Source organism: Primulina tabacum, chromosome 11 (assembly GCF_025594145.1).
Source record: "Primulina tabacum isolate GXHZ01 chromosome 11, ASM2559414v2, whole genome shotgun sequence".
In the NCBI taxonomy this organism is placed as follows: domain Eukaryota; kingdom Viridiplantae; phylum Streptophyta; class Magnoliopsida; order Lamiales; family Gesneriaceae; genus Primulina; species Primulina tabacum.
Window position 1 is genome coordinate 18,289,441 of NC_134560.1, and position 19,747 is coordinate 18,309,187.

The 19,747-nt window shown below is 33.1% G+C and overlaps 1 non-coding gene across 1 annotated transcript; it reads left to right on the forward strand.

Annotated features, from left to right (window-relative positions):
* Nucleotides 1-13,453: 13,453 nt before the first annotated feature.
* On the forward strand, nt 13,454-13,564 carry LOC142519962 (small nucleolar RNA R71). The gene has a single exon (XR_012813846.1). It is a non-coding gene; the product is annotated as a small nucleolar RNA R71 (small nucleolar RNA).
* Nucleotides 13,565-19,747: the final 6,183 nt, after the last annotated feature.

A 19,747-nucleotide genomic window follows, 5' to 3' on the forward strand; every position in this document is an offset into this window, starting at 1 on the left:
CACAGAAAGTTACGGGAAGAGACGCGCGGCTTACGAGGAAAGATTTAGGATGATGATGTTTAATTTATATAATATTTATTTACTTAATCAAACTGGGCCGGGCTTGGGGAATGTATTTGGGCTGGGCTCTCACAATAGGTTCTTGAGATTGAGATAGAAGAGAATGAGCGGGGTAGATTGAGTTTTCTTTTCCTGCTTTTGATTGCTAGCATGTGATATATTATCCTGTTGACTTACGTTGTGTATGCTAGCATGTTAAGTATGATTTACTGTTTAGAAAGTTACATGTTACCTGAATATCTGAGTTGATTTGGTAATATGTATTATTGGAAACGGGATCAGAACCAATTCTTGATCAGGGGTAAGCTGATCAGGATTGGGATTGAGACGGATTTGTCTCCTGTTAATACTAATGCTTGTGATTATCAGATATTCCTCCTAGAAGAATTCCAGAACGAGGTAGTACTTCGACTGATCCGATGGATGTGTCAGAAACTCGGATGAAAACACAGTTGATGAGATTTCAGTCATTTCAACCGCCAATTCTGAGGGGTATTGAGGCGCCAGTCGATTGTGAGAGTTGGCTGGAGGATATAGAAATGTTATTTGAATTTCTTGGTTTTACGGATGATTGTAGAGTTAAACTGGTTGGAAATCAACTACGGGAAGTCGCTAGGAGTTGGTGGCTGGTAACCAGGGAAGCTATAGCACAGCGTGGTTCAACGATTACGTGGAAAATTTTTAAAGTTGAATTTATCAAAGATTTGTACCTCTCTCATACCGACAGGATAAAAGTACAGAGTTTGCAAATCTGAGACAGGGTCAGTTGAATGTTGATGAGTATTTGGCCCAGTTTTTCACCTTGCTACATTTTGCCCCTCAAGTGGCTAGAAATGATACAGCTGTATCTGATCAGTTTATCCAGGAATTGAATCCGGAGATACGCACATTGGTGAATGTGAAACAACCGAGTAACTTTGCTGATATTCTGAATCGAGCCAAAAGAGCAAAAACCGTTCTGATGCGACAAAAGGAAGCTTCATATGTTCTGCCAACAGCGATACCACAACCACTGCCTTCCAGAATTGAAATTGGCAGTAGCAGTGGGGGAAAGAAAGAGCAGTTGAAAGTTCAAAAGGAACAATTCAAGAAGTTAGGGAGCGGGTCATCTAGCTCCAGTGGTTCTAGCACGAGTTATACTGGAGTTTATTGCAAGACTTGCGGAGGGAGACATCCCGTGGAGCAGTGCCAAGGAGTGACTGGTAGGTGCAATATCTGTAAACAGCAGGGACACTTTGCTAGAGTCTGTCCACAGAGAGGTTCCCGAAGATTTCAGGGAGCAGAATCATCTGGTGGTAGTGATCGAGGAACAGACCCAGGACACACGTGATGATATAGTGGCAGGAAATAATCTTTTATGATTATGATGCATATGTATTGATATATACTAATGCATTCCCTACGATTATCTTTGACTGAGTTGCATTGATATATGTTGTACCTGCTGGGTCTGTATTACTGTAGTATTGATCCTTTTACATTTTGGGGAAAGGAATTGATATCAGTGAATTCTGTGATATATTGTGTACTGCAGTAAAAAGAGAATGAGATTGAATTAGATTGTATTGTACTTGTGTTATCTGATTCTGATTACATTATTGATATTAATATGCTAACAAGTACAGAACTATTATAGATTCTTGCCAGGAGATGGTAAGATTCAGACCTGAAATGGCCGATGAACGTATGATATATGGTAAGGATTCTCGATTTTGAATTCCTTGATATACGTATTATGTATGATTCGATAATTATCGAAAAGAATGGAGAAATTCCTTATGTATTCAGTTGGTTACTGAAGTTGAGCCTATCTGGGAATGATTTGTCAGTAGCAGGAGAGTTGCTATAGTCGTTCTAGATGAAATTCCGGGTTGGTCTTATATCAGGGAGAGCGACTTCATCCTTGATTTGATATCAGCATATGATTGAATTGAATCGAACAGTTGAAATTTGTATTGAATATTCTGGGAACTGAGATTGTTGTATACAGAATGGTTCGGCTATGAATCCAGATTGCAACAGACTGTATTCAGAGTTTGTGATATCTGAAGATAGTATACTTATTGATTGTAGCACAGTTAAGACAGTGATCAGTGGCTGAAAACGACATTAATAATGGCAGAACTTTAGAACGTTCACGCCGGCTCAGAGCTGATGTTAAAAATTACTGCAGTTCCAAAGTTTGATCAGATGGTTCAGAACTTAATTTAGATAGTCAGAACTGTGTGTCAATCAGAATACCAGGTAGGTAATACTTTATTTTATATAATTAGCTGATTTATTTGTGCCAGATATTTCGAATTTGAAATAACAGGTATTGTCAGAGGCACACAGTAGTAGATTCAGTATTATTCTGGTAACAGGAAATGTGTGATAATTCGAACGGATAGTTTTGATGTAAATAAACGAAATCAGTTATGTCAGAATTTGTATTGAAATGTCTAAATCGCTGACAGATGGAGACAGGAAGATAGAAACCAAAAGATTGGTTATATAGATTATCGATTCCTAAATAGAAATAGGAGTATAATTCTATGGATCTGGTGATAGACTTACCGAAATCGTGCCAAGAATGTATCAGGATGTGGTTATGACTGAACGATTGTTCAAATCTGCATATGTATATTGTACAGGATGATGTACAGATATGACAAGACGACTGAGAGGTATGTCAGAAAAGGGGTCAGATTTTATTGAATGCCAGAGTTAATTATATCATACCGTGATTTTGGTTGATTTTGTACTTTTAACAGAATGTATAGCATGATTTTTTAGCTATGGTTTATAGATTGACGGATAGTCGGAGCGAACTATCTAGATACTGGAGGATATCCAGGAATTGTAGAGTTGGATTTTAGCACTAGTGACCTGAGATCTTGTCACTTTATGAATTATTGTACAATAATAGCTATTAGATGAGTATCGAGATAGCTCTAGTCGAGGTATTGTACAGTGAGAACTGCGAATTTTCTTCATATGGGGATAATACTGCGGTGATGCCTGAGATTGGATTTGATGGGATCAAAGATCTGATAAAGAAAATGAAACTGATTCAGAAACAAATGAAGATAGCTCGGAAATTGATATGAAATATGCCAACGTCAGGTGATGACTGTTGATATTTGAAACCAAGATTGAGTTCTTAAGAGCTATTGATTGGTATATACGTATGTGTATAGCCAGTATTTGCAATTAATTTTATCAGAATGATCTTAAGTAGTATGATGATATTATACTTCTTGAATTCTTCTTCAGATTGTAATCAAGGATGCGTGAAAGAATGAAAATTCAGAATGAAGACTATTCTGCTGTTGGAAATACGGTAAAGTTAGCAGGGCATTAAAAGAGATAGAATCTGATATAAGATTAAGATTTCAAAATGATTTTATAGAATGAGTTTCCTGAATTAACCTCTATTATACATTTCTTCTTTATCTGAATTGATTGCGTGTGATTTCGAGGATGAAATCATATCTTAAAGGGGGAGAAATGTAAGGCCCGAGATTTTATTACCGTAATCCGAGATTAATCTGAAATGATTTAATTATTAATTGAGATGATTATGGATAAAACGGATCAGACCGGGAGAGCCGAAAGAAGATTTGACATTTTGTGCAAGAAGAGTTCGGCGCATATGCGCGACGTGTATGGGCGCACATGCGCGAGGAAGGCAGAACCATGCGCGCACATGCGCGGCTTGAATGCGCGCACATGCGCGGAACGTCCAGAGAGTTCGGCGCACATGCGCGGCGGAATGCGCGCACATGCGCGGAACGTCCAGAAAGTTCGGCGCACATGCGCGGCGGAAGGCGCGCATATGCGCGAGTATTGAAATGCCGAGACAGTAGGTCTCGCGCATATGCGCGACTTATGTGCGCGCATATTCGCGAGCAGTCCAGTAACCAACGTGTTGAAACAGAAGCTTTGGCGCATATGCGCCGGATTGAGGCGCGCATATGCGCCAGTAGTTGCGAAGCCGAGCATCGAGACCAGTAGGTCTCGCGCATATGCGCCATTTGGATTTGTATTGTTATTGAATTTATGATTTCTACCGATATTGATTACGAGTTCTGGTATTATATCTGTGGTGTTGGAACTGACGGGGTTATCGAGACTGTATTGTTATACCGTCGAAACATCCGTAAATTGATATTGATCAGATTCGGTATTGGTTGAAATGGTATTGTGGTATCGTATGTCGATTGGCATTGATCCGATTATGTTTTTATTTGAGTATTGATCAGAATAGGTTTTGAACTGAGTTATGTACTGATATTGTATCTATTCGATTGTCATTATCAGATTGGGTATGGACAGAGTTGGCTTCGATACTTCGTCTTCGTCGGACCGAGAAGATAAAGGTATAAAGTAATGTTGAGTTGGGATTGCACAACTCGAGTGAGGTTTGACTCGAGTTTCCCTAAATCACATACTTTACCTTATTGTATTGATTTGATTGACGTACTTGTTCTCTTGATTTATAGACAGCAGGTATTAGACGAGTAATCTTGTGACAGAAGTGCCTGATAGTGGTGGGATCGCCACGGGCACATTGCACGATGTCGCAAGATAGTGTATTGGTGATAGGACCACAGTCCATGACGGTTAGGTCAGGACACTAGATGTTTGGTTATATCGACTTGGATAGAACTGGAGTCTTTTCTATTACTGTTGGTCGATATAGGAATACCGACATCTTTACATCTGGGTGTTTTGGTTATATCGACGTGGATAGAACTGGAGTCTTTTCTATTACTGTTGGTCGATATAGGAATACCACATCTGGAAACCGGGATCCCTAGACTAGGATTGAGTCTAGTCTTAAATATGGAGTCATGAGTCTAATTGACAATTTATATTGAGTTACGTTGATTATGTTCCTGAATATGGTACATGATGAATTAGGTTCCTGATGATGGTACATGTTTAGAATATGATTTATTCTTGATATGGATTTATATTCTGATTTGAATACATGTTAGATATATGATGTTACATTGTTTTTATGATTGCATGTATACATGATTTATACTGAGAATGTAATTCTCACCGGAGTTATCCGGCTGTTGTCTTTTTTGTATGTGTGCATGGCAACTGGTGGGATAGGATCAGGGTCAAGAAGAGAACGAGGCTGGACTAGATAGCGTGGAGATCCGGGTTTCGAAGCAACTAGGGATTCAGCACTGATATATAGTTGAACCTAGTTGAATTCTTGTAGATAATACAAGATTTGTATGTTTATGTTTAGTATGTAATCTGAATTGAATTACATTACGTTTCTGCTTTGTATTTTTTTAAAAAAAAAATTAGACCCTGTTTATTATAATTGGTTGAATTATTCCTAAAGACGATTAAGGAATGAATTAGCGTCCGGGTCCCCACAATCATGTCTTCTGCAAAGTTGTAGATAATTTCTCAAGGATTCCAAACATGTTTGAGTCACCGCCATTTGAATTTTCTAGCTTGAGTTATCATTATTTTACCAACACGTAGAATACCTGAAAATAAAACATATTTAGTAAGACAATTAAATATAAACAAACAATACTAAAATAACATAATTTTAATGAAACTTAAATTTTAAAATACAGGTTTTAACATATAATAAATTATTAATTTTAAGTTTCATCACACCCCCACACTATCTTATTACTAGTCCCTTAGTAATAAAATTTATCGGAAAATCATAACCTAGATTCTTTATTCCTTTTATATATTCAAATACAAACATATTTATTAAAAACAAAATCATATACTGATTTATATATATATATATATATATATATTCGTTTAATATAATAATATATAATTAGATGTGTTTTTATTATTATTCTTATTTTCACATAATATATAAAGTAACAATATATATATATATATATATAATATTTTAAATTTCTAAATTTTTTATAATAATATAGTCAAAAAGATAATTAACACCACCCACCATAACATGTATAATCTCAAGAATATTATTGTAAAAGCCTCAACTCCATATATTCTTTCAGGTCAAAATGTTTAAGGAATAGCTAGTTTTCACTAATGGAATTGGAATGAATATTAACTCTCATTGAAAAAGGTTATGTATTAAAGGAGACAATTAATTAAACTAATATTGAAAACAAAATAGGAAAATTTACAAAGAATAAAATCCCACTTTTTTCTTTTTTTTTTTTATTGTTTTTTTTTAAATAACGTGACTGCAAAATTTTACAATAACATAAAATTTTTTATCCAAACATTCTACCATAAATATATATATATATATATATGTGTGTGTGTATATATACATTTATATAACGGATACATCCGACTACCTTTGAAACTTATCTAGCACAAACAAATCTTTTTGTTTGTTTGTTTTTATGTTTTTTTTTTTTTTTGTTTTTGTTTTTTTTTTTAACACAATATTGATGTTTTTAGAACACATTGATAGTACATCAATCAAATCTAAAAAAATTACAATGAATAAAGTATTTTGCAGTCCGTTATATATTTACTTCTTTTTTTTTCTTTTTTCAATAAATATTTTTTTAGGGGAGTTATATTCTTGTAATTAACCATTTTTTAATAATCAATAAAAGTTTATTAATTGTTTTCTCATTTCTCACCACTCACTCACAAAAGATGTGTGAGTATATATTATACTTATACAAAAGAATTCTTTCAATTATACATGTTAACAACCATACAAACCATATCTTTTAACTATATTCTCATAAAAATTTTAGAAATTATTTTATTTGAAAACACATACAATTATATATATATATATATATGAACACATCTATTTTATATTTTATATTAATTGATTAAAATATATATATAAATTGGTACATATGAAAAACTAATTTTTCTTTTAGTCTGTATTTTGAATATAATGAATATTAAAATCTAGTGTATTGTGATTTTCCAATAATTATTAATTAATGCGTCTCAGGTGCATTTTACTGACACCTTACTCGACATTGAACTAAAAATTATTATTATTATTACTATATATAAGTATATATTTTAATTTTTATATAAAAAAACTAAGAGGAGAAGAAGAAGAAATTATTCATACCTTAAAGAAAAACATTAAAACATACCGTTGAATCACAAGTTTAGCATCACATGAATTTTCTTTTCTTACTTTTGGATGTTGGCCAATTAAGTTGAGATAAGGATGGATCTGGTTCATGACTAAATTCTTGCAGTAAATCAATAAGTTCACCTTCACTTGTAGCATAAACTAACATCATTCGCGAAGCTAATGAAATAAATCCCTGTTCCACAACATCATCAAAAAACGATAACAGTTTATCATAATAATTGTTAACATTTAACAAACCAATTGGCTAATTGTGGATATTTAATTGTGCCCAACAAACAGTATGAAATATTTCTTCCAAAGTACCGAAACCTCCTGGCAAAGCAATGAAAGCATCTGAATGTTCAATCATTTGAGTAATTCGTTCATACATGTTGTCCACTTTCATTTCTTCTCCTATTGTTGGTCCTGTAAGATTGGCTAAGGTAATCGGAATAATGCCTAAAACTTCACTTCCACCTGCATGCGCACCTTTTGCAACTTTTCCCATGAGGCCAACTTCACCACCACCATATACCAAATGAATCTTTTTTTAAGCAAGTGTTATTCCAAGATTTTCTGCTACTTCTTCATAAATTGAATCTTTTCCTGCACTAGATCCACAAAATACACAAATATTTTTGATTTTACTTACCGTGGACGTTGACATGTTGAGAAATATGTTTTTTTGTAATTGTTAGATCACAGCATTTGAATTTATAAGCGTAACATGCCAAAAGTCAATATTTGAACAGGAAATTATTATTATTAAAAGAAAATAAAAATGACAAAATTAAAACAAATATATACAGCGTAGTTGTGATTGTGGCTCACATCTTCCTCTGATTTTACGTTCAGTAACGGCTTCAACGCCTTCTATGAGTCGAGGATATGCTTCCCATCCAATTTTCTTATAAATTGGCAAACATGGTCTTTTAACGTCAGATTCCCAAGACGAAATTGTGTATATATATTTACTTATCTAAATAGATATGCGTTACTACAGTAGGATCTTTGTAAGGCTGATTCCACCGTCCATATTGATATTCCTCCTGTTGAAATTGCCACCATAGTTTAAGAAGTTTATTTTGCACGTCCCCACTAGAATGCGTATCAAGAACCTCTAGAAAATTATCCAAAGGCTCTTTACTCAGACCATTCTTAATGAATAAAATTTTATCTTCTCTATTCATTGATGTCATTCCAACATTTTTGCATTTTCCCTTACAAGTCCACCTTGCACATTTATGACATCCACCTATACGTTTAGCTCTTCGCTTTTTGGCATATGTGCTTTTACCAAATCCTGGCATATGTCTTATTATTAATTCACTTTCTTTCCCAACCAATCGGACTTTTGCTTCAATTATCAAACGGACATCATTCGATATGCCATATGACATCATCAACCTTAGCCGCTCACATCTAGCTTTATAAATTTTTTTCAACGCATTATCAGGTAAACAAGCAAAATATTTACGAAGATTCATAATACACGCATCCATAAATTATTATTATATATATTTCAATTATTTTGGAAAACTGAAGAAATCGACTTAAACAGTCACGGAGTACCGTTATTCGCCACTTAACCGGGAAATGAACTAGAATCTGCAAAACAAAATGAAAATATCAAACAACTATTGTGGATCATATAAAGGCATAAACTCATTATTAAGAATTTCATTTTCTATAAAAGGCTTAAGTCTTTGCCCATTAACTTTAAACACGTCATTATTTTTAGGATTTTCAATATCAACAGCACCATGATAATAAACAAATTTGACTATAAATGATCCTGACCACCTCGATCTTAGTTTACCTGAAAATAAATGCAAACGAGAATTATAAAGCAAAACTTTTTGTCCAATTTCAAATGACTTTCTCATAATATTTTTATCATGAAAGGCTTTAGTTTTATCTTTATAAATCTTTGAATTTTCATATGCATCATTTCTTAATTCTTCAAGTTCATTTATTTGCAATTTTCTTAATTTAGATGCATCATCTAAATTAATATTAAATGCTTTGCCTAATAAGCTTTATGTTCAAGTTCAACCGGTAAATAACAATGCTTACCAAAAACTAACCTATATGATGACATCCCTAATGATGTTTTAAATGCAGTTCTATATGCCCATAATGCATCAGTTAATCTTAAAGACCAATCTTTTCGATTTGGATTAACTGTTTTTTTCTAAAATTTGTTTTATTTCTCTATTTTCAAGTTCAACTTGACCATTACTTTGAGGATGATATGTGGTAGAAACTTTATGTGTAATGCCATATTTTCTTAACAAAGAAGAAAATGATTTATTTATAAAATGACTTCCCTCATCACTAATTATTGCTCTATGTATTCCAAATCGGCTAAAAATATTTTCTTTTAAAAATTTTATAACAACTTTACGATCATTAGTTCTACATGCAATTGCTTCAATCCATTTTGAAACATAATCAACAACGACTAAAATGTACGTATATCCAAAAGATAATGGAAATGGACTCATAGAATCTATCCCCCAACTATCAAATATTTCAATAATTATGATTGGATTTAAAGGCATCATGTTTCGTTTTGAAATTGATCTCATCTTCTGACAGTTTTCACAAGATTTGCAAAATAAATGCGTATCTTTGAATAAAGACGTCCAATAAAATCCACATTGTAAGATTTTTGTAGCTGTTTTATTGGATGAAAAATAACCATCACATGCTTCAGAATGTCAAAATTTAATAACATTACTTACTTCATTGTCGGGTATGCATCGTCGAAAAATTTGGTCAGGACAATACTTAAATAAGTAAGGATCATCCCAATAAAATTTTTTAACTTCTATCAAGAACTTATTCTTATCCTGTGAATTCCAATGAGAAGGCATTTTATTTGTCACAAGAAAATTTACAATGTTAGCAAACCAGGGCATAATAGTAGCATAAAACAACTGATCATCTGGAAAATTTTCATTTATTGGTATTTCATTATGAGATGATTCAGTCATTATTCTAGATAAATGATCGGCTACAACATTTTCTTTTCCTTTTTTATCTTTAATTATAATATCAAATTCTTATAACAATAAAATCCACCGTATTAATCTTGGCTTAGAATCTTGTTTATTTGATAAATATTTTATGACAGAATGATCGGTGTAAACAATAGTAGTAGAACCAATTAAATAAGATCGAAACTTATCTAATGCAAATACTACTGAAAGTAATTCTTTTTCAGTAGGTGAATAATTTATTTGGCCACTATTTAAGGTTCTACTAGCATAATAGATTGCATAAGGTTTTCCTTCTTTTCTTTGTCCTAACACAGCTCCTATAGCATAATCACTTGCATCACACATTAATTCAAATGGTAAAGACCAATCTGGAGGTTGTAAAATAGGTGATGTAACTAAAAGATTAATAATTTTTTTAAAAGCATTTTCACATTTCTGAGTCCATTCAAATTGTGTATCTTTTGTTAAAAGATTTGAAATTGGTTTAGATATTATGCTGAAATTTTTTATAAACCTTCTATAAAATCCTGCATGACCCAAGAATGATCGAACTTCTTTGACCGTTTTTGGTGATGTTAAATTAGCAATAACATCAACTTTGGCTTTATCAACTTCAATTCCTTTTTCAGATATCACATGTCCTAAAACAATCTCAGATTTAACCATATAATGACATTTTTCCCAATTTAAAACAAGATTTTTTTCTTCACATCATTTTAATACTTCTTCTAGATTTTTAAGACAATTTTCAAATGAGTTTCCAAAAACAGTTATATCATCCATAAAAACTTCTACATATTCTTCAGTCATATCACTGAAAATACTTAACATGCATCTTTGAAAAGTAGTCGGAGCACTACATAAACCAAATGGCATTCTTTTAAATGCAAAAGTTCCGAAAGGACAAGTAAAAGTAGTTTTTTCTTGATCTTCTAATGATATAGGTATTTGATAGTACCCCGAATACCCATCAAGAAAACAGTAATGAGAATTTTCTGCTACTTTTTCTAGAATTTGATCTAAAAATGGTAGTGGGAAATGATCTTTTCTAGTTGCATCATTTAATTTTCTATAATCAATACACATACGCCAACTAGATGGAATCCTAGCTTGTAATAACTCTTCCTTTTCATTTTTTATAACAGTGATGCCGGACGTTTTAGGTACTACTTGTGTTGGACTTACCCATTTACTATCTGAAATTGGATAGATAATTCCAGCGTCTAATAGTTTTAATACTTCAGTCTTAACAACTTCCTTCATATGTGGATTTAACCTTCTTTGTGGTTGTTGATATGTTTTAGCATTTTCTTCCAAGTGAATTTATGTGTATAAATTAAAGGATTCATACCTTTTATATCTTTCAAAGTCCATCCAATTGCATTTTTATATTTTTTAAGTAATTTAATCAAATCTTTTTCTTGATTTGGCAAAAGAGTGGAAGAAATTACAACAAGAAATGTTTTATTTTCACCAAGAAATACATATTTCAATTCTAATGGTAAAACTTTTAATTCAAGTTTTGTATTATCATCTTCTTTAAAATTATTTTTAGACTCAAAACTTTCTATTGAAAAAACTTCAGATTGTTGATTTAAGTTTTCTTCTTGTATATTTTCTTCCACAATTGTTTCAATTTCATTATCATATTCATTTTCATTAATACTTGGTTGTTTACATAAATTGAACACATTAAGTTCTAGAGTCATATTTCCAAAAGACAATTTCATTATTCCATTTCGACAATTAATTAAAGCATTTGAAGTTGCTAGAAATGGTCGTCCCAATATTACTGGAATTTCATTATGTACTTCTATTGGTTGTGTATCCAAAACAATAAAATCTACAGGATATATGAATTTATCAACTTGAACCAACACATCTTCTACAATACCTCTAGGTATTTTGATTGACCTATCCGCCAGTAAGAGAGTAACAGAAGTGGGTTTTAATTCTCCTAAATTAAGTTTTTCATAAACTGAATAAGGAAGTAAATTCACACTTGCTCCCAAATCCAACAAAGCTTTTTTAATTTTATTTTCTCCAATAATACATGAAATTGTTGGACAACCAGGATCTTTATATTTTAAACTAGAATTATTTTGAAGAATAGAACTTACTTGTTCAGCCAAGAATGCTTTTTTCTTCACATGCAATTTTCTCTTTACAGTACATAAGTCTTTTAAAAATTTTGCATAAGAAGGTACTTGTTTAATAGCATCTAATAATGGAATATTTATCTTCACTTGTTTAAAAACTTCATAGATATCAGAATCACTTTTTTGTTTTTTATGATTTGTTAATGCATGATGAAATGGTGGATGTTTATTTGACTTATTTACTATTTCAGATGATTTATCATTCACCATATTATTCTTAAAATTTAAGGTATCATCATTCTCAAAAGTATCAGGATTATCATCCTTACTCTTTGATTTTAAATGATCCTTGTTTTCATTACTATATGGATCATTAACTATTTTACCACTTCTAAGGGTAATAACAGATTTTATTTGATCAATTTTTTCATTTTTTAATTCTTGATTTTGATTTTTAGGATTAGGTTGAGGTTGAGATGGAAATTTTCCTTTTTCATGAATATTAAGTGCAGATGCAAATTTTGCAAGAGTTTCTTTCAAATCACTCATAGGTTGACTGTTTTGAATATTGATAGACTCTTGCTTTTGGATAAATGCATGAATTACATCTTCAAAGTTTTTCTTGGAGGTGTAACATAAGGAATATAACCTTGATAATTTTGGTTATTTTGAAAATATTGTTGTGACGGTTGTGCATTATTATCATTCCTCCAACTAAAATTAGGATGATATTTTCATCCAGGATTATATGATGGTGAAAAAGGATCTAATATTGTTTTTTTATAATTGTTAACATAATTTGCTTGTTCATGGAGACATTCTTTAAATGAAGATAATGTTGGACAATCTTTTGTAGCATGATCATGTGTATCACATATATGACAAACAATTTCTTGAATACTTTTTAATTGACCACTCTTTTTCATTTCTAATGACTCAATTTTTCTTGCTAAAGATGCAAGTTTAGCTTGAATATCTATATCATCTTTAAGATTATAGATACCACCCCCATTTGTTGAATTATTGTTTTTAGTTGTTGGTGGTTCTATTGTGCCTATATTATCCCAATTTTGAGCATTTTCTGCTAATGAATCCAAATATTCCATAGCTTCATTTGGTTTTTATCTTCAAAAGTTCCATTACACATGAATTCTATCATTTGCCTATCTTTAGGTATTAGGTCTTCATAAAAGTGAGAAACTATTCTCCATGTTTCAAAACCATGATGTGGGCATGTATTAAGCAATTCTTTATATCTATCCCAACATTGATAAAATGTTTCTCCTTGTTTTTGAGAAAAAGTTGTAATTTGTCTTTTAAAAGAGTTTGTTCTATGGGAAGGGAAAAATTTTTTGAGAAATTGTTGTTGCATTTCTTCCCATGATCTTATTGAACTTGATCTTAAATTTTGTAGCCATGTTTTAGCTTTATCTTTTAAAGAAAAAGGGAAAAGCTTTAATCGAACTATATCCATGCTACAATTTTGATCATTATAAGTGTTACAAACTTCCTCAAATTCTCTTAGATGCAAATATGGATTTTCAGAATCTAAGCCATGAAAATTTGGTAAAAGTTGAATAATTTGAGGTTTGAAGTTGAAATTAGATGCATCAGGAGGAAAAACTAAACAAGATGGGGCACTAGTTCTAATAGGGTTCATATGGTGCCTAAGTGTTCTTAATTGATCATGTTCTTGATTATTATTATTATTATTATTATTATTATTATTATTATCATTATCTTGATTATTTGAATTATCATCCATGTTTAAATTATTTTCAGATACTCGAATAAGTCTACCACTTTTTTTTCGACTCCAAATACTCATACAAAAAAAAAAAAAAACACAATACTTATAAATAAAACATAATTAACAAATATAAACTTAATTTATACCTCCCCGGCAACGGCGCCAAAAACTTGCTACTACTTAAATAATAATTCACCCAAGTGTAGGTTGTCTGCAAGTAATATATTTAGTAAGTACGAGATCGATCCTCAGAGAGGTTATTTTGAGTTTAAATTATTAATTTATAGATTACCAAATGAAAGAATGAAATTTACAAATTATAAATTTTGTCAAGGCTTGAGGATTTATTCTTGGTTTATGTAATATCGTTTAACTAAAAGTAAAACAAAAGAAACCACCATAAATAATGGTTCCAAGAAAATTAAACACACACATAATATAATATAGTTCCCACTATAGAAAATACCGAATTATCCGATATTTTATATATGGTACCTATGATTATAATTATAACTATATAAATAAATAATTGCATAAAGTAAATGTTAAATTAAATCAATATATTTCAATTAGAACAACCGGCAGAACCACGCTATTACCTAAATGAAATATATTGATTTAATAAGTTAGTTGCGGTAAAGTAAAAAGTTAGTTGCGATAAAGTAAATGTTAGTTGCGGAAAAGTAAAAGTTAGTTGCGATAAATTAAAAGTTAGATGCGAAAAATAAAAGTTAGTTGCGATAAAGTAAATGTTAGATTGTTAGATGTTAGTATTAAATCATAATATTTCATTTAGAACAACCGGCAGAGCCACACTATCGTCTAAATATAATATTATGATATTATTATATAAATATATATATATATATATAATAATAATAAGTGATGAAATATTTATTGTATCAAAATTAAACAACAAATCAAGATAACCACTTTAATGGTATCAAGCATTTGATGTAAATTGATAACAACAAATAATTCATTTTTATACCTACAATAAAAATAAGTTAGCTAAATGAAAAGAAATAAAGAAAGAATATACAAAATATAAACAATCTTACTTCACCAAGAATGCATCCTTTTCACCTTGACATAATAGATTTAGCTTGCCATAAGCTTACTTTTGATCAACACTAAAATATCACCCATAGTTGAGAACATGAAAGAAAATATATTGGAACTTAGAACTTTGATACACACTCACACTATATTTTACAATGAGATAGAATGATTCTCAAGCTAGCACAAGGCCTCTATTTATAGGCCAAATGAGAGAAAGGGTCAAAATTTTTATTAATGCCATGTAGTTGCAATAGTATTCTTTGTCTCCTCCAAGTTCAATTCCATGTCCCTTCTTTCAATGCTTTGTTCCACGACTTTAATCACCGAATTTGACTCTACTCAAAACGGAAAACATGTGGGGAATTGTCTGTAGATGAATTTGGCCACTTGATTCACCTCATTTGGTTAAATATTGAAATAGGTATGATTTTTTTACTATATGCTGGTCATAGTAAAAGTAAATTTGTCCTTCTTTTGATAATTGCACAATTTGATCATCTTAGTGAACTTTTTAGGCAATCATGTCTTCTGCAAAGTTGTAGATAATTTCTCAAGGATTCCAAACAAGTTTGAGTCACCTCCATTTGAATTTTCTAGCTTGAGTTATCATTATTTTACCAACACGTAGAAAACCTGAAAATAAAACATATTTAGTAAGACAATTAAATATAAACAAACAATACTAAAATAACATAATTTTATACTTTTAATGAAACTTAAATTTTAAAATACAGATTTTAACATATAATAAATTATTAATTTTAAGTTTCATCACCCACCTCTCGTGTCCTCAAACTCATCCTCACCTGCATCGATCAAGTCTAGTGAGTCTAAAGACTCAACATGTATAAACTGGAAGTAACGAGTAATACGTAATAAAACCACATGCAACTTTAAAATAGAGTGTACATACTTGAAACTTGAACATGCGTATAAATGCTTAAACTAACATACATAACATAGACGTGCCATAACGTGAAACTTTTCTGAAACAAGCTTGCAAAATACATTCTTGTACATACATAACTTCATCATTTTGCGTAGAGATATGTTTCAAAGCAAGTGAACCATACATAAATACATTTGATCAGACTAAACCACAGTACTGGGCTGATAGGGAAGATCCACTGCCACATACATGAGATCCCCGTTCATGCTTTAACGGGTGGATTGGTCCCTGGTCATGGTTTACCGATTTTCAATCCTGATCTAAACTCGTTCATGCTTTAACGGGGTGGAGAGGTCCTCGGCCACGTTCATCGACTTCCAAACTCATTCATAATTTGGTCACAAGATATTTAGCATACCTCAAAAACTTAAAATATTTTCTTTTGCACGTCGAACATACTTACTTGGCGTTGAAGGATTTGTTGGATCTCGCTTGGTGCCACTGCTGCACATACTAACATGAAATCAACCACTTATCTTTCATAGCTTAGACATAGGTATTCATGCTCACCACCGAATTACATAAATAGCTTATGACATTCTAGATCACTCGGGACTTGACCTCGTATAATTATCGTACCAAACCATGACATCAACCCCTAAGCAATCAATAAAATTTTTCCCAAAAAAAGAAGAAGTACACGGACCCCGTGCTCAGGTCCGGCTACGGGTCCGTGTAGGTTCTGTCACAATATACCCAAAAAGAAATAAGGACACGGACCCCGTGTCAGGGTCCGTGTAGGCTCGGTTTGCTGACACGACGAAGGAAACAAGGGCACGGACCCTGTGTAAGGGTCTGACCCCAGGTCCGTGTACCTGCGAGAGGAACCCACCAACGAGAAATCCCATGCTTGTGACTTAATCTCCCTAACCCGATCATTTCGGCCGTGAACCGACACCTCGAGACCCATCCTAGGATAATATATCACTGACCCAAGCCTATACAAATACCCCAAAACAACTACGCATCACAGGCAACGCAACAAATCCGTGAACACGACGTTTTGACACCAAACACATCCTACGACTCTTAAAGCAATCAAGTTCCTATCGACACAAACCAACACACCAAAAACCATCCCAATATTATCCTTGACATACTTAAACGCAGCAGCGATCACCCGTCGATCCCTATGAAGCCTGCAACAATAAAAATTCAAGAACGCATTTTCAGAAAAATGCAGTTTGAGTAGTCCCACAAAAATGGTCATAACTCACTCATTTCTTATCCAAATATTTTGAATTTTTTATCAAATCAAATGTATCAAAAAGTTCTACGTTTCATATGTCGAAAGTTTTTTCAGAAAACCGACCGAAAAATCGCAGTATTAAAATGACAGCAAAAATTGTGTTCTGAGATCCAAAAACCGTTTCAAAAGTTATCCAAACATAATTGCTCAAACTTCTACATAACATACACATGATTTTACATACAAAACACATCAAAATTTATACTATGACAAGATCGATGCGAACATGAAAGATTATACATGCCTTTTGATTTTAAAATTTACCGAACGGACGACATTGATGCGGGGAAGGATGTGAGGTTGATCCGGAACGAACGTGGCACATTTTTCTTGAAGAAAACTCAATGAAATTGTACTGGAAAACTGAAGGGGAGGGGCGGCTGCTCTTGTATTCTAAGAATCCTAATTTTTGCTCTCAAAGAATTGAAAGAAGGTGGAATGAAATGTGTGTGCTGATGGTGTGTGAAAAAACGTGTAAGTGTGTGTGAGTATGTGTAACACGTGTGTGTGTGATCAATTAGGGGTAAATTTTTGCTTAATAAAATAATTAACATGCTAATAAAATGCTAACCCCCTTTAATTTTTAACAAATCCCAAATTAAAAATTTAAAACACAACCTTGATAAAGTTCTAAAGGTTTTAAATTCTTAAATCACTAAATAAATAAATTTGGATTAAAAATGCTAAAACTAGCTAATTCATTTAAAATGCCCATTTCTAACTTAAAATAAAATACCACGTTTAAAAATTTTCAAAATCCTCACCAGTCTCTTTTCCTCGATCCCGCATCGAATAATCGTCTGAAACATGAAACTCGAGAAATATTTTAACGTACATCACATAAACATAAATAATTTAAAATAATGCAATTTCATAAAACATGCATCGCTAAAAATCATTTTAAAATTAAATATATGATTTAAAAATTAAATAAATGCATGAGATTTACGTGTACTGATTTTGGGCTCTACAGTAAGCATAGTGGAATGGGAAAAGAAGCGGGTATGCCGACGGTGGTGGATAAGCTGAGGTTTCGAACCCATGTACGATGCCATAACGTGCACCGAAGACTCCATAGATGTCATATAAGCGTTGTTGACGGTGTTGTACTGATCTTGATGAACCGCAAAAGAACACAACTCATCAACTTTATAAATAATTGCCCAACGTCGGGGTTGTGGGGGTGGCAGTGGGCGGTTAGCTGCGGCTTCTTCCTCTGCCACCTCTGGGAAATCTAGAGCATGCTTTCCCCTTTTCGTTTTCATCCACGAGTAATCAAAGTGCTTCATCGGTTGCAACCATTCGTCATCCACATTGAAGACTACCTCGGATCGCACACACAGCTCTGTAATGATAGTGAGCAAGAATAGGGCAATGCTAGAGCTGTGAATGGACTGCTAGATTTTAGAGAAGATCAGTCGTCCCACATTAATCGGAACACCCACCATCAGTGCGTAGACCATTGTGGCTCGGTCTTTCTGAACATCACTAGTGTGGGACACCGGCATCAACCGTTTGAAAAGAAAAGAATACCACATCGCAGGCCTAAACAACAAATATTTTTCCAAAAAAACAACTCGGAGTCTTCCAAATAGCCCCCAGGTAATAGATTGTTTGCATAATTAATTCAAAATCTGGGTTGGCTATTAATTCCTCTAAAGTCGATTCATCAACCGCAGGGGTACCAAACAATTCATTCAGGGTGCCAGAGTCAAAAGAGATTAACTTACCCCGAACCATAGCCCTTCCATCAGTCCGCTCGGTGGCGGTGGTGTTGGCGTAAAATTCATGCACAATTGGAATCACCACAGCCTTGGGTTGGGAACAAAAGGAATCCCATCCTCATTCCTCAATAGCTTGCAAAAGATATATCAATTTAATGGAGAAATCAAACCCCCGCTCCGGAATGGGTCGCCTATGCACTTTGGCGTGTTCATACCAATTTCGGGCTTCCTCATTCACAAATTTACATCTATTTTTGGACGAAGAGGATGAAGAGGCATGTGTTATCTTAGATTTCTTGGGAGCCATGGTTGAATGCGAAGGTGAGCTAGAGTAACTAACCACAACAGGTGCCTTGCAAATTCTGAAAGGGGACCGGAGTCACCAGCGTGCTTTAATGGCGTGGGAACGTAGAAGATCGAGTACCTGCAAATCGAGAAGGAGAGATAGATGGTGAGGGACGAATTTGTGCAGAGAAAATCGAAGGGGATGGTTGGTTGTGCGCAGAGTGAGAGAAAGGAGAGAAGGGGCGGCTTTATAACGCGGAACGCAGGGGCGGTCAAACTATACTGCCCTAACGCGATGCCCTTTGTCGAAAAATTCATGTGGCGCGCTGGGGCGGTCAAATGATACCACCCTAGCGCGAAGCTCTCTGTCCCCGAAATGCCAGTGAGGCACGCTGGGGCGGTCAAGAAGTACCGCTCTAGCGTGAGCTCCTTTGCTTCTGAATTTTCAAAATTTTTTTTTTAAATTTTAAATAAAAACAATCAAAACAACAA